Here is a 12,584-nt window from a genome sequence, read left to right as displayed (position 1 = left end):
GAAGTGAGCCCCGCACCAGTGGACGCCAGCAGAGAACTCAGGAGGGACTTCTAGCTAGGGTTTCCCGCCCGGGGTCTCAAGAAGGCGTGATTAGCATTCGCCCCGCCCCCCATAGCTTCCCGGCCGGCGATTGGCCCACGCTCCTCGGCTGCCAGCTCCAGGCGGGGCCGGAGGGCGCCTGGGGAGAGGCTGAGCCCGCGGGGCAGTGGGCGGGGACGCGCGGAGAGCGTGGCGGGGCGGCCCACCAACCGAGCCCCAGCGCGAAGGGGCGGGGCCGGGGCGGAGCCTCCCGGCGGGCATTAGAAGCAGGTGACCCAGGCTGGGCGGGAGAGGCCAGTCAGCCCGAGGCCGTGACTCCACTGCGGCCAGCGCCGCCGCCGCCGCCGCCGCGCGCAGTTCAATACCCGCCGGAGGTGGGCCAAAGGGTGCTAGAGCGCGGGGGAGGAGCGGAGCCCGGCGCGTCCCGGGAGAACCGCCACCGCCCCCAGGAGTCCGCTGGAGCGCGGATCCCCCTGCAGGGGAGGAGAAGAGCGGCGGGCGGGACGCGGCGGCGGGCGCGCACCATGCAGTCCCGGCGGGGCCAGCGCTGGCTGCTCGCCGTGCTGTGAGGCGGCGGGATCCCCCGGTCGCCGCACACCGCCTTCCTCTTGCCCAGGTGCTGCCAGGCGCGCTCGCCCTTCGTCCGGCTCCCGGACCCTGGTGGAACGCACGGCCTGCCCCCCGTCCTGCCCCGCCCGGATCATGCGGGGGGCCCCGGAGGAGGTGAGGGCGAATGACCGGTCTGCGGCGACCTCGTTCAGGGGGCGACCCCCTCTCTGAGACGCCCCCACCTGCTGCCATGTGCTGCCTCCTCGGGTACCCAGCCTATCGCCAAACTTTCCCGATGCCAGCCTGTCTCTGAGTCGCGTTTCTGAGCGAAGTGTCCCAGAGACGGAGGGCCCAGGCTGCCTACGGACTATCTGCTTCTCTCAGGATCCTCAGAGGTGAGAGCACGCGCCTTCCCCTTCTCCCCGTTCTTTTCCCGGTCCTCTGCCCTTTTCCGGGGAACTGAGCGCTCTGACCTTGGGGTGCAGGCTGGCAGGCCCTGCGAGAAGGGAGGCGGGGTGAGGGGCGGGGAGTCTGTAGTTTGGTTCCTGAAGGTGGAGGGGAGGGGAGGGAGAGAGGTTAACTTAGAGTTTTGGAGACCGCTTGCGGGGATTGTGCCGTTGACGCCCCTCTAATTGGGAGTGGTTGCAATTCTTCTCCCCCACCTTCTTTTTTAAAGAGTCCTTTCCTTGGAATCGGAGCCCTAACCGTCCTTCCCCAGCCCTATCCAGCGAAGAGCTGAGCGCTCCCTGCGGAGGCAGCGCCCTCCCGAAACAGTTTATCTTTGGACGGATTTCTTTAGAAGACAAAGAAACCAACAGGTTGCTAGTCCCGGCGCCACACAAGTCGGCGGAGAGGGAAGCCTGGATCCCGGTTTCCCCTGCCTGAGCTGGCCCCGCGCGGGCTGCGGGAGACGAGGGGAGGGAGGGGGCTATGGCTCGGCCTGACCCGTCCGCGCCGCCTTCGCTGCTGCTGCTGCTCCTAGCGCAGCTGGCGGGCCGGGCGGCGGCCGCCTCCAAGGCCCCGGTGTGCCAGGAAATCACAGTGCCCATGTGCCGCGGCATCGGCTACAACCTGACGCACATGCCCAACCGGTTCAACCACGACACGCAGGACGAGGCGGGTCTGGAGGTGCACCAGTTCTGGCCGCTGGTGGAGATCCACTGCTCGCCGGACCTGCGTTTCTTCCTGTGCTCCATGTACACGCCCATCTGCCTGCCCGACTACCACAAGCCGCTGCCGCCCTGCCGCTCGGTGTGCGAGCGCGCCAAGGCCGGCTGCTCGCCGCTCATGCGCCAGTATGGCTTTGCCTGGCCGGAACGCATGAGCCGCGACCGCCTCCCGGTGCTGGGCCACGACGCCGAGGTCCTGTGCATGGATTACAACCGCAGCGAGGCCACCACGGCGCCCCCCCAGGCCCTTCCCGGCCAAGCCCACCCTCTCAGGCCTGCCGGGGTCGCCGGCCTCGGGGAGCGACTGCGCCGCCGGGGGCCCGTCGGTGTGCAAGTGCCGCGAGCCCTTCGTGCCCATCCTCAAGGAGTCGCACCCGCTTTACAACAAGGTGAGGACGGGCCAGGTACCCAACTGCGCGGTGCCCTGCTACCAGCCGTCCTTCAGCCCCGACGAGCGCACGTTCGCCACCTTCTGGATCGGCCTGTGGTCTGTACTGTGCTTCATCTCCACCTCCACCACGGTGGCCACCTTCTTAATAGACATGGAACGCTTCCGCTACCCTGAGCGCCCCATCATCTTCCTGTCAGCCTGCTACCTGTGCGTGTCTCTGGGCTTCCTGGTGCGCCTGGTCGTGGGCCATGCCAGCGTCGCCTGCAGCCGCGAGCACAGCCACATCCACTACGAGACAACGGGCCCTGCGCTGTGCACTGTCGTCTTCCTGCTGGTCTACTTCTTTGGCATGGCCAGCTCCATCTGGTGGGTCATCCTGTCGCTCACCTGGTTCTTGGCGGCTGGCATGAAGTGGGGCAACGAGGCCATTGCGGGCTATGCGCAGTACTTCCACCTGGCCGCGTGGCTCATCCCCAGTGTCAAGTCCATCACTGCGCTGGCACTGAGCTCCGTGGACGGGGACCCGGTGGCCGGCATCTGCTACGTGGGGAACCAGAACCTGAACTCGCTGCGCGGCTTCGTGCTGGGCCCGCTGGTGTTCTACCTGCTGGTGGGCACGCTCTTCCTCCTGGCGGGCTTCGTGTCGCTCTTCCGCATCCGCAGCGTCATCAAGCAGGGCGGCACCAAGACGGACAAGCTGGAGAAGCTCATGATCCGCATCGGCATCTTCACGCTGCTCTACACTGTGCCAGCCAGCATCGTGGTGGCCTGCTACCTGTACGAACAGCACTATCGCGAGAGCTGGGAGGCTGCGCTCACCTGCGCGTGCCCCGGCCCGGACTCCGGCCAGCCGCGCGCCAAGCCCGAGTACTGGGTGCTCATGCTCAAGTACTTCATGTGCCTTGTGGTGGGCATCACGTCGGGCGTTTGGATTTGGTCCGGCAAGACTGTGGAGTCGTGGCGGCGCTTCACCAGCCGCTGCTGCTGCCGCCCGCGGCGGGGCCACAAGAGCGGCGGCGCCACGGCCGCCGGGGACTACGCCGAGGCGAGCGCAGCGCTCACGGGCAGGACCGCGCCGCCGGGCCCCGCCGCCGCCGCCTACCACAAGCAGGTGTCCTTGTCGCACGTGTAGGAGGAGGCCGAGGCCGAGGGACCGGGACCGGGGCCGGCAGTTGAGGGAGGGAGGTTGTTTTGTTTGGTAGCTTTGCCAAGGTCACTTCCGTTTACCTTCTTGGTGCTGATGCCCCCTCCCGGGGCAACTTGGAGAGAGGGGAAAGGGACCGTTTCAAGGCGAGTACCTGTCCCAGGACTTCTCAAAGGGGCTCAGCTCACGTCTGTTCTATCTTACTGCCTTTTCAAGAGGAACCCTGTTTTTAATTTATATGTAGTTTTCTTAATTTTTAACTTTGTTGCATTTTGGCAACAAAATTTACCTTTGCTTTGGGGGCTTTACAATCCTAAAGTTGGCATTATAATGAAGGTCCACTTGGTTCAGGTGTCTTTGAACTGTGTGGTCTAAATTGGGAAAATATATTTCCTATACTTGTGTCTTTAAACATAATGTGAACAGTGAAAGTTGCTGTGACTGGGAAGTTGTTCCGTGTGCTTTCCCAGGTTGTTTCTCCTTCCACTGCTTAAAGTGTCCAAGATGCTTTAAGGTGAGCTGCTTGTCCCTGTTTATAGTTCCTAAGTTAGGGGACACCCTAAGTCACACCAAGGAGCAGGGGAGCATAATGTGGTTAGGGCCTCCGGAAAGTGACAAGGTTAGGCAATGTTTAGAGATTCTAATGTGTCCGTCCTAGCTTCGTTTAGCAAGCTTCGGTTTCTTCTCTGTAGTACTTGTAATCATTCTCATTCTTAACAGTGCCAGCTTTGCTTGAATAAGTTAGAGGTAGCATTGCAGTGTCCGGAATAAATATTTGGAAGAGTGCGAACCTAAGGGATGGTGATCGGTTGAACTTGAATTCTAGACTGTTAAGATGGCAGCTTTGTGCCGGAGGAGTGGGTGGTTCTTAATAGGCTTCGGTGATCCCACTTTTTTAAACTTGTGTTAAAATTTTGGTAAAAATAAACCCACTTCCTTCTTCTGGAAGGACTTAGCGATAGTGCTGAAGAGGGCTCCTTTTTACATTTAAGGACTAAAATGGATATACCTCCTGTAATTAAGTAAATTTCCAACACCTCTCTTATCTGCTCCACCCCCAACCCACCTCTTTTATCATGTTAAACAGTCTTTTTGCTTTTCTTATTCCTCCTCTCCTGGAGAGCTGTGATTAGAAACCACACCCACCCTTGAAGGAGGTGCTTGAACCGGGGGGAGGGAGGCTGGCTACCTGTGAACAAACACTGGCAGCGATGGGGGAAAATAAGTGTCCCTGGACTTTGGACTAGATTACAGCCAGATATTCCAAAAGCATCGAGACACTGCTCTCTGCGGCCTCTGAAAACAAATGAGACCCATAACACCCTTGCATAAGCTTTTAAAACATGGATCAGTGTAGCAAAAGGAAAGCTGTCCCCCCCCCCCCCACCTCAATATATTTTTCTCTTCCTCCGCTTCTGAGAAAGCCTATATAGTGATGAGCACACACTTTACTGTTAGAGAATTCTGTTTGCTTTTCTAATCTGTTGAACCATTCCCTCATTTATATATGAAAGCCTATGTATTGATGAATACACACGTACACACACCACGCATACATACTTTACTGTTAAAAATTCTGTTTGCTTTCCTAATCTATTTAACCATTCATTCAAGAAGAGTGTGAGGCCATTACTGGGGAAGGGGGTGACAGTGCATTGGCCAGCAGAATACCAGTGACCAGGACTGAGTGGGGACTAAATTTAAGAAGCTAAAATGGCAAAAACAATTAAAATTTGAGGATGTCTCCCTAGAAAAACAACAAGTGTAGGGATTTGCGCATCATTTATACCAAAGTTGGAAAAGTCAGATTTAAGCCCAGGTCAGTTTTTACATTATGGATATTAAGTAAACAAGTGTATAGTTTCCATAGTGTATTTAAGCACTTTGCTGGTGGAAAGAAGCCTGGTGTTATAGTTTTCATGGACTTTCAGAAGCTATTCACGTTTATAAAAATGCACTGCTCTTACACACTCATCCTCTGAATCAAAATTTCAGTATATTCGACAAAACCTTGTCCACAGAGCTACAGAACTTTTTGCACATCTAATCCCTCTACTTGTTCAGATGCTTCTTAGAACCTTGAAATAGATCCCCTGCCTGAGGGCCAGTTCCTCTCTTGTTTTTCAAATGAGGAACTTTTCTGATCACCTTGACCTCTTCCCTCAGTTAACATGTCTTCCCAGAAAGTACATAGATTATTCTGCTGCCTTAGGTCATTGTGCCTAATTTGGGTTTTTCCTCTTCCTTTTTTTTTTTTTTTTTTTTTTTTGTGGAGGAGTGTAAAGATGATGCAGAATGTATCTAAAAGTTGTGGGATGATGTGGTTGAAGTGATTTAATTCTTCCTGTTAAAACAACTATTTTTCATTTTGGCAACATACCAAACCTAAAACGAACAACCAATTTACTTTAAAAAAAAAAAAAAAAGACAGTTAAGACAAAGGATACTAAGCCAAGGAGAGGCAATACAGGTAATGCATTTGGAGGTCTAGGTCCAGGCCAACTCTCAGAGCTGCCTCTGTTTTCAGCCTCTGTTCTCACCGCTGCTCTCCCCCTCCCTTCCCTCAAAGATGAAGCCCACCTGCTTCCCTCAAGTCTTACCTCAGCCACCCCTCCCGCTACCCAGGGCAGAGAAGCCCATCTATTTATGGTCGCCCCCTATTTCCATCTCATATGCTGTTTTCTTCTGATTTTTATTTTTATTAGGCAAACGATCCATACTCGTGAAAACAATTATAAAATGGAAGGTTGTGGGGTGGTTTAGCAGCTTCTTCACAGCCAGCTCTGTGATTTTAGTGAGGATTTAAGGCCCAGTTTAGTTTCACATGTACAGCTTTTGGGCTGTCCCTTTCATGGTTCAATTGTAAGCAACGTCTCCCATCACAGATTAGGGGGTAAAGATTTAGAAGGAACTAATATGTAACCTCTCAGTAAATCAGTTGATAAGACTTAGGAAGTCATTTTAATTTATATTATTAACCTCACACTTTGAAGTTGTCTAAATTGGCTGAAAATAAGTATTCTTGGTGCCTTATTGGTTTATCCTTGCAAACCTTTGTCCTGTTTTCTCGTAGTCGTTTCCAGTGATAAGCCTGTGTGTGTGTTGTGTGTAATTGTGAGCAATGTACAAGCTTAAATAACGTGCTGACACCACTGTTTCCAAGTTGGTATTCATTAGGCCGTTTCCTCCTGGGCTAGGGCTGCACTAATCCTGACACCGGCTGCCAGGAGAAAACCTCATGGATCCCACACCGCACCTTAATAACAGCATCCGTGACCTGCAGTCTCAAGTACAGAATGGGAACCCCAGAGCTAGGAAATGTAGTTGTATATTTTAATGAACTGCTACCCCTGCTAAAGAGGCTTCTTTCACTTTTGTGCTCTACAGAAAGACCAAGGCGGGTAGGAGGGACAAAGCTTTGAATAACTGCTTTCTAACACCGAATGTGGCCAACAGGACAGAGAACATCACAAATCTAGGCAGGTGTGAGGTACAGTGGCTGAGGATTTCCTGCTCCCCCTGCATGCCCTTTCTTGCCTCCAAAGTCCAATCAAGTGATCCTGGGAAAGAAATACGCCTGGGTTGAGGAGGGTGGTTTTGAAAGAAAAAACTACCAAGACATTAAAGCAGGGTGAATGAAGGGTAGGCAGGATGAAAGTAACTAAGTAACCTGGCTCAGAACTCTCAAACGCTTCTAGCAGCTTGATGACAATTACAGGATTTATTTCAGTCTGTGGTACATCATTTGAAGACAATATTACTTCATGTTGTTACAAACTGTATGTATAGTGTGTATGTGTTGTGGGTGTGTATATAAATAATATATATTATATAGATGAGAGATTTAGTGACTTTTGATACGGGTTTGGTGCAGGTGAATTTATTACTGAGCCAAGTGAGGCACATACTGAGTCAGTAGTTCGAGTCCAGGGCATTCAGTACTTTTTCTGATTTCCATGTGTGTATAGTGCCTGTCCCATGCGGTATTGTCAGTGTCATGTCAAATCCAGAACTCACAAAGCAGAGCCAGCGATATTTTATTTGTAGACAATCAACTAGAATCTATAAAATTATTACTGGCAGATGATTATAATTCCAGATCCCTAACAAACACTAGCAAAAGGAAACCCAGAGCATCTTGATAAGAAGTTTTCTGTTTTTGTTTTGTTCCTGGAAGTCAGTAGAATAGCAGTTGTATGTGGTTATATTAGTGTCAAGATACTTAATTTGCTGACCTTATTATTTCAGAAAAAAAAAATTGTATGTATTATATTTGTGGGAAGTTAAAATAATGCTTTGAGATTTTTATCAAGTATGGAGAGTAGTTATTTATGAAAAACAAAGAAATGTCTATTTTTGTTTCTTTGTTCCCAATTAATGTAGATAAATTTTAAAGTGCATTAAAGCAATGGTAAAGCAAATAAGATGCTGTACAAGTATTTTTCTCATGCTTTCATGGAGAGACACTGTTTTCTAAGAGTATCTGAAGGAAGTATGTGCATTCTAACTTCGTGATCAGATTTCTCGGATGTACTTTGAATATAAGTGGCAACGTTTTTATTGATAATAAAATCAAAGAAATTCCAATCACCAGAAGGAGAACTAATGAAAACATGTTTTACCTGAATATACTTCATAGGTTTCTCCTGCTGATCCTGTGATTGTTTCATGATTCACTTGAAGAAATGAAGGAAAATACACATAAGAACAGAGACATTACCTGAGATTGTGTTCTATTTTATCAACCCTCCATCTATACTCTGTACTGAAGCAATTTGGATAGAAGAGCTGCTGTTGTTGTGTGTGTCTGGTTTGCAGTCAGAAACTCCCAAAACTTCATCGTTCAGCAGTTAGATACACAACTTTGTATTAAGGTCTAAATACAAGTCAGGGAACCCAGATAAGATAAGAGGATATATGGTTCTCCCTCTGTATTTGTGGGTAATTGGTTCCAGTCGTCTCCCTCCCCCCCCCCCCCCCCCCCCGTGCCACCCCATACCAAAATCCATGGATGCTCAAGTCCCTTATATAAAACGGTGCAGTATTTACATATAACCTACGCACAATCCTCCCATCTTCCCCCGCACCCTCCTTTATACTTTAAGTCATGTCTAGATTACTTATAACACCAAATACAAATCCTAAGTAAGTCGTTGTAAATATAATGCAAATGGTTGGTGGTGTGCAGCAAATTCAAGTTTTGCTTTCTGTAACTTTCTGAAATTTTTTTCCCTAAATATTTTCAGTCCATGGTTGGTTGAATCCACTGATGCAGAACCTGTGGATACGGAGGGCCAACTGTAAATTGATTTAGAGTTGGCACTTCCCTGACAATCTGGACAGATGCTTAGTAAACCTGAGATAATTAATTTAGCATCAAAGTGAGTACTACGAGCATTATTAGATTGGTACATGTTAGGGCATTTGGGAGAACAGAAAATACAGCAGTTGAGCTGGATCCTGGTGCAAGAGCCGCTGTGCCTGACCCGTACAGGTCTCTAGTGGGCACGTCTTCCCAATGCTTTCTCATTGTTCATTCCCCCCAGTGGAAAAGGGGGGCACTGTTGGACTTAGGAAGAGCGAGAAATAGGTAATAATGCTTCTTTTAGTGATTTAGTTACAGAGCTCTTACGTGCAACAGAATGAGAGGAAGTAGAATGGTTCTGTGCATAGATTTGGGAGCTAGACTGATTAGGGATTCAACTCCCAGCTCCATCATTCATGGGCTGTTGATCCTGAACAAATTACTTAAGCTCTTAGTACTTCATTTGTGTACTGCATCTTAGTACTTTCTCATCTGTGAAAGGGGGATAATGATAGTACTTATATTTTAGGGTTGAGAGGATCTAAAAGATTAAATCAGGTTAAGGTAAGTAAAACAAGGAGGAAGCAGCCATTCAGGCATGGAATGGAAAGGGAATTGAAAGACTAGTTTTCAAATTTGTGTCTGCGTAAGAATCATTTGGGGTTCCTATTAGAAATGTAGATTCCCAGGCTTCAGCTCCAGGAATTGAGATTAATTTGGGATCCAAGAATTAGGTCTTTTTGTTCTGTTTTAGTAAACTTTTAGAATTATTTTAGGTTTACAGAAAAGTTGCAAAGATATATCCATTTTGCCTTAATATCAACATATTATCATAGCACATTTGTTAAACTAAGAAGTCAACATTAACGCACTACTGTTAACTCCAGACTTCATTTGGATTTCACCAGATTTTCCACTGATGTTCTTTATCTGTTCTAGGATTCCACATTGCATTTAGAGAAGCTTCATTTCTTACAGGGACTTTCAGCCCATGAGAGGCAGGTGGTCTGGAGACCACATCTTGAGAAACACTAGGACATGTCAAGGGCTGAGGAAGGTCAAATTGCCCCATCCTCACCACCATCCTGGTGGTGGGGGTGTTGGATATAGAAATTTGAAGAGTTGGGATGGAATCCTCTCCCTTAGATGAGAGGGGTTACCGTAAGAAGTGAGGCATCTATTCCTAATGCCAGATGAAATGAGTTTTGGAGTTTGGAAGGTGGGGTTGCTGCCTAGCCTGAGGAGATACATCTAGGGTTGTGGGCAGATCAGGGGAGTGAGTGCAGCAAATTGGGAACAACTACTTTGTGGGAACACAGGAGGGCTCAAGTAGTTGATTAAAGGGGATTACAAGGGGCCAGTTAGCCCGTGAGCCATATAAATCCTGTATTTCCTGGAACCTGGTGATAGTGTTTTAGAAATGGGTCACAGTAGTAACCAACATCAAGCACTGCCACCTTGGACACGAGCAGAGAGTCAAAGGGTGAAGCTGAGATGACCTTGCTGAGAGAGGGCAGTGGGAGGTGGACAAAACACTGACGCCCTGCGTTTGGAAGAGTCGGTTCCCACAGTGAGGAGATCAAGGGCCACCATCTGGGGAGCTAGAAGTAAAGGTCAGTAGAATTGAGAACGGTAAGATGAAGGAATAGATGTTGTAAGAAAAAGCTAGCAGAGTAATTTGAGGTCTTGAAGTAGAGATCGACATATTCTTGAGGACCTTAGGTCCTGAGGCTGTCACTGACTTTCTCTAATCACATTCAAATTATTTAGCTGCCCTCACAGCAGTTAAGTAATCACCTAACCTGTTCCTTTTTTTTTTTTTTTTTTAAAGAACATTAACCTCTTTTCATTTGACTCTGGATTTCTCTTAATTTCTATACTACTTCACTTTCCTGGTTCTTTCTGCATGTTAGAGATCCTAAACCATAAACTGGTATTCATAACATTTCTTTCACATGAAGTACATGTTATCTCATCTGCCAAACCCATTTAAAATGGACTAGTGGAAATTGCCTCAGAAGCCAAACAGATTGCACCTGTGTACAAGGGACCAGGTGTCTCTGAAGGGCTCCTAGATCTTTTGTATTCTTGCTGGCACGGTGTCAGGCTGGCCAGGCTGGTGAGTGGCTAACAGTTAAGATTTTAGGTGATCTAATCCTTAACTTGATAGATGCTGGGTGTAATCTACAGATTCTGCATAGAAATTAGCACTTACCCCTGGGAGAGCCCCTACCAGCTGTCAAGTGCTTTACCAAATAGCTCTATACTCAAGAATGCGGCTTCTGGGTGAGGGAACAGTCGTAGTCATTTTACATGTGGTTAGAGAGAAGTCTTGGGTGATGAAAGATTTTAGCTAACCTACACGCTATAGGTAAACATTTCCAAAAACATTGCATAACCTGAATACAGAGTGAATTGTTTTCCAGTAAATACTGGCTTCAGCATTTTTCAAAAATCAAGGAATGGTATATTTTATAGAATGGGAAAACTAAGAAATGAAATTTGACCTGTTGTAAAACTAGGATTTAGTGCTGTTGAATTTCAATAATGGGCATACAGGGTACATTAGGAGTAAATGTGAAAGAATAGGGTCATGATGGAATCTGATACAGGGTGGAAAACATTTCTCTTAACCAGAAACACTGGGCCCTAAGAAGTTGTCTTAGGGTCAACCACATGAATTTAACATACAAAAATGGCAATTTAATTTGGTTCAAACATACATTTCAAACTTTTGTCTTTTCCTTGTAAAGAATAAAGTTCAGTTCACGGTATACCAGAGTTAAAATTGCACAGATATCAGTATTCCATTAGAGAAAAATCATTTTTTTTAAAAAGCGAAAAAATAAAATTTGAGTTCAGGTAGTCAGATATTCTTTTATAGTCTTACTACTTTAGGGAACAAACCCTTCCTCGGTATAAAAATCTGGAAAAAAAAATGCCATACTTGCCACCCTCTTAATAACTAGTTTCCATGCCCCATATTTGTTGGAGAACCTACTTTGTGATGTTTAAATTTTTACCTTAAGTTGCCTCAATTTCCCATTTATTAAAATGGCTGTATTGCCTCTAGAATTAAAGCTGAAGGGGAAAAGCAATTTTTAGCGATTCCCCTTATTCTACCAACTTGTTCTTGAAGCTACAGTCATGCCCAATGTTCCTATCCCCAATTTTTTTTTTTTAAACCTTCGACCACTCGAGATATGTCAGCATTTCTGCTTAGTAACTGGCATATTACTACGCGGTGCAAACTATTGATATAAACAGTGACTTGTGATAGATTTTTTTCCCCTTCTGTACTAAATCAGATCATTTCTCCTCATCAGCAACTTCACAAGAACAAAGTTAAAGATGTGACCTTAGGAAGGGAACTAAGGTGGATGAAATACGACGGCAATACTATCAGGACTGCTGGGATATTGCTCAAGTGCAGTGGCTAGGGTCTAAAAGAAACTTCAGCGATCTGGTGTATTTCCAGCTGAATGCGAAGTGAAGTAGCAGGTTAACGTCAAATTCCGGGGCTTGTGTAAAAGTCACCCTCTTAACAGTAACCACAATGCTACTGCTTCCTGTTCTTCCATTTTCTTTCCTGTTCAATTGCTTGAAACCCTCAAACAACAAGTTCTGATTCTACAGTATTCCTGTAAGTCCTTTCTCTGTGTATTTACCTACTTTTATCTTTCAATGTGCATTTCCATCTTGGCACCATAACAAACAAGTCAAAAATGCCATCTAATGCATTATGCCACTGAGCACTGTAGCCAGTGATTTTAAGTGTACTAGATTATCTTCAGGTTGAAAAGAGCGTAAGCTGAAGAAATAAATGTCTACATCTTAACTAAAGGCAGGGGTCAAAACAACTTATGAATGGTTAGTTTGAAAATGCTTTAAGGCCCGACTATCAGAGCTGACTGAAAACATTTGAGTTAGGCAGAGTTGTAATGTTATGTGAATAGTGAGAAGTGTTACAAACACAGTAGCCATATA

At 47.4% G+C, this 12,584-nt stretch overlaps 1 pseudogene; it reads left to right on the top strand.

Moving 5' to 3' along the window:
- Positions 1–321: 321 nt before the first annotated feature.
- LOC130708744 (frizzled-5-like) lies at positions 322–4,363 on the top strand (annotated as a pseudogene).
- The last annotated feature ends 8,221 nt before the right edge of the window (positions 4,364–12,584 follow it).

This window comes from Balaenoptera acutorostrata, chromosome 8, assembly GCF_949987535.1.
Source record: "Balaenoptera acutorostrata chromosome 8, mBalAcu1.1, whole genome shotgun sequence".
Lineage (NCBI taxonomy): Eukaryota > Metazoa > Chordata > Mammalia > Artiodactyla > Balaenopteridae > Balaenoptera > Balaenoptera acutorostrata.
Note: the sequence above shows the minus strand (reverse complement) of the source record. Positions and strands in the feature narration are given on the sequence as shown.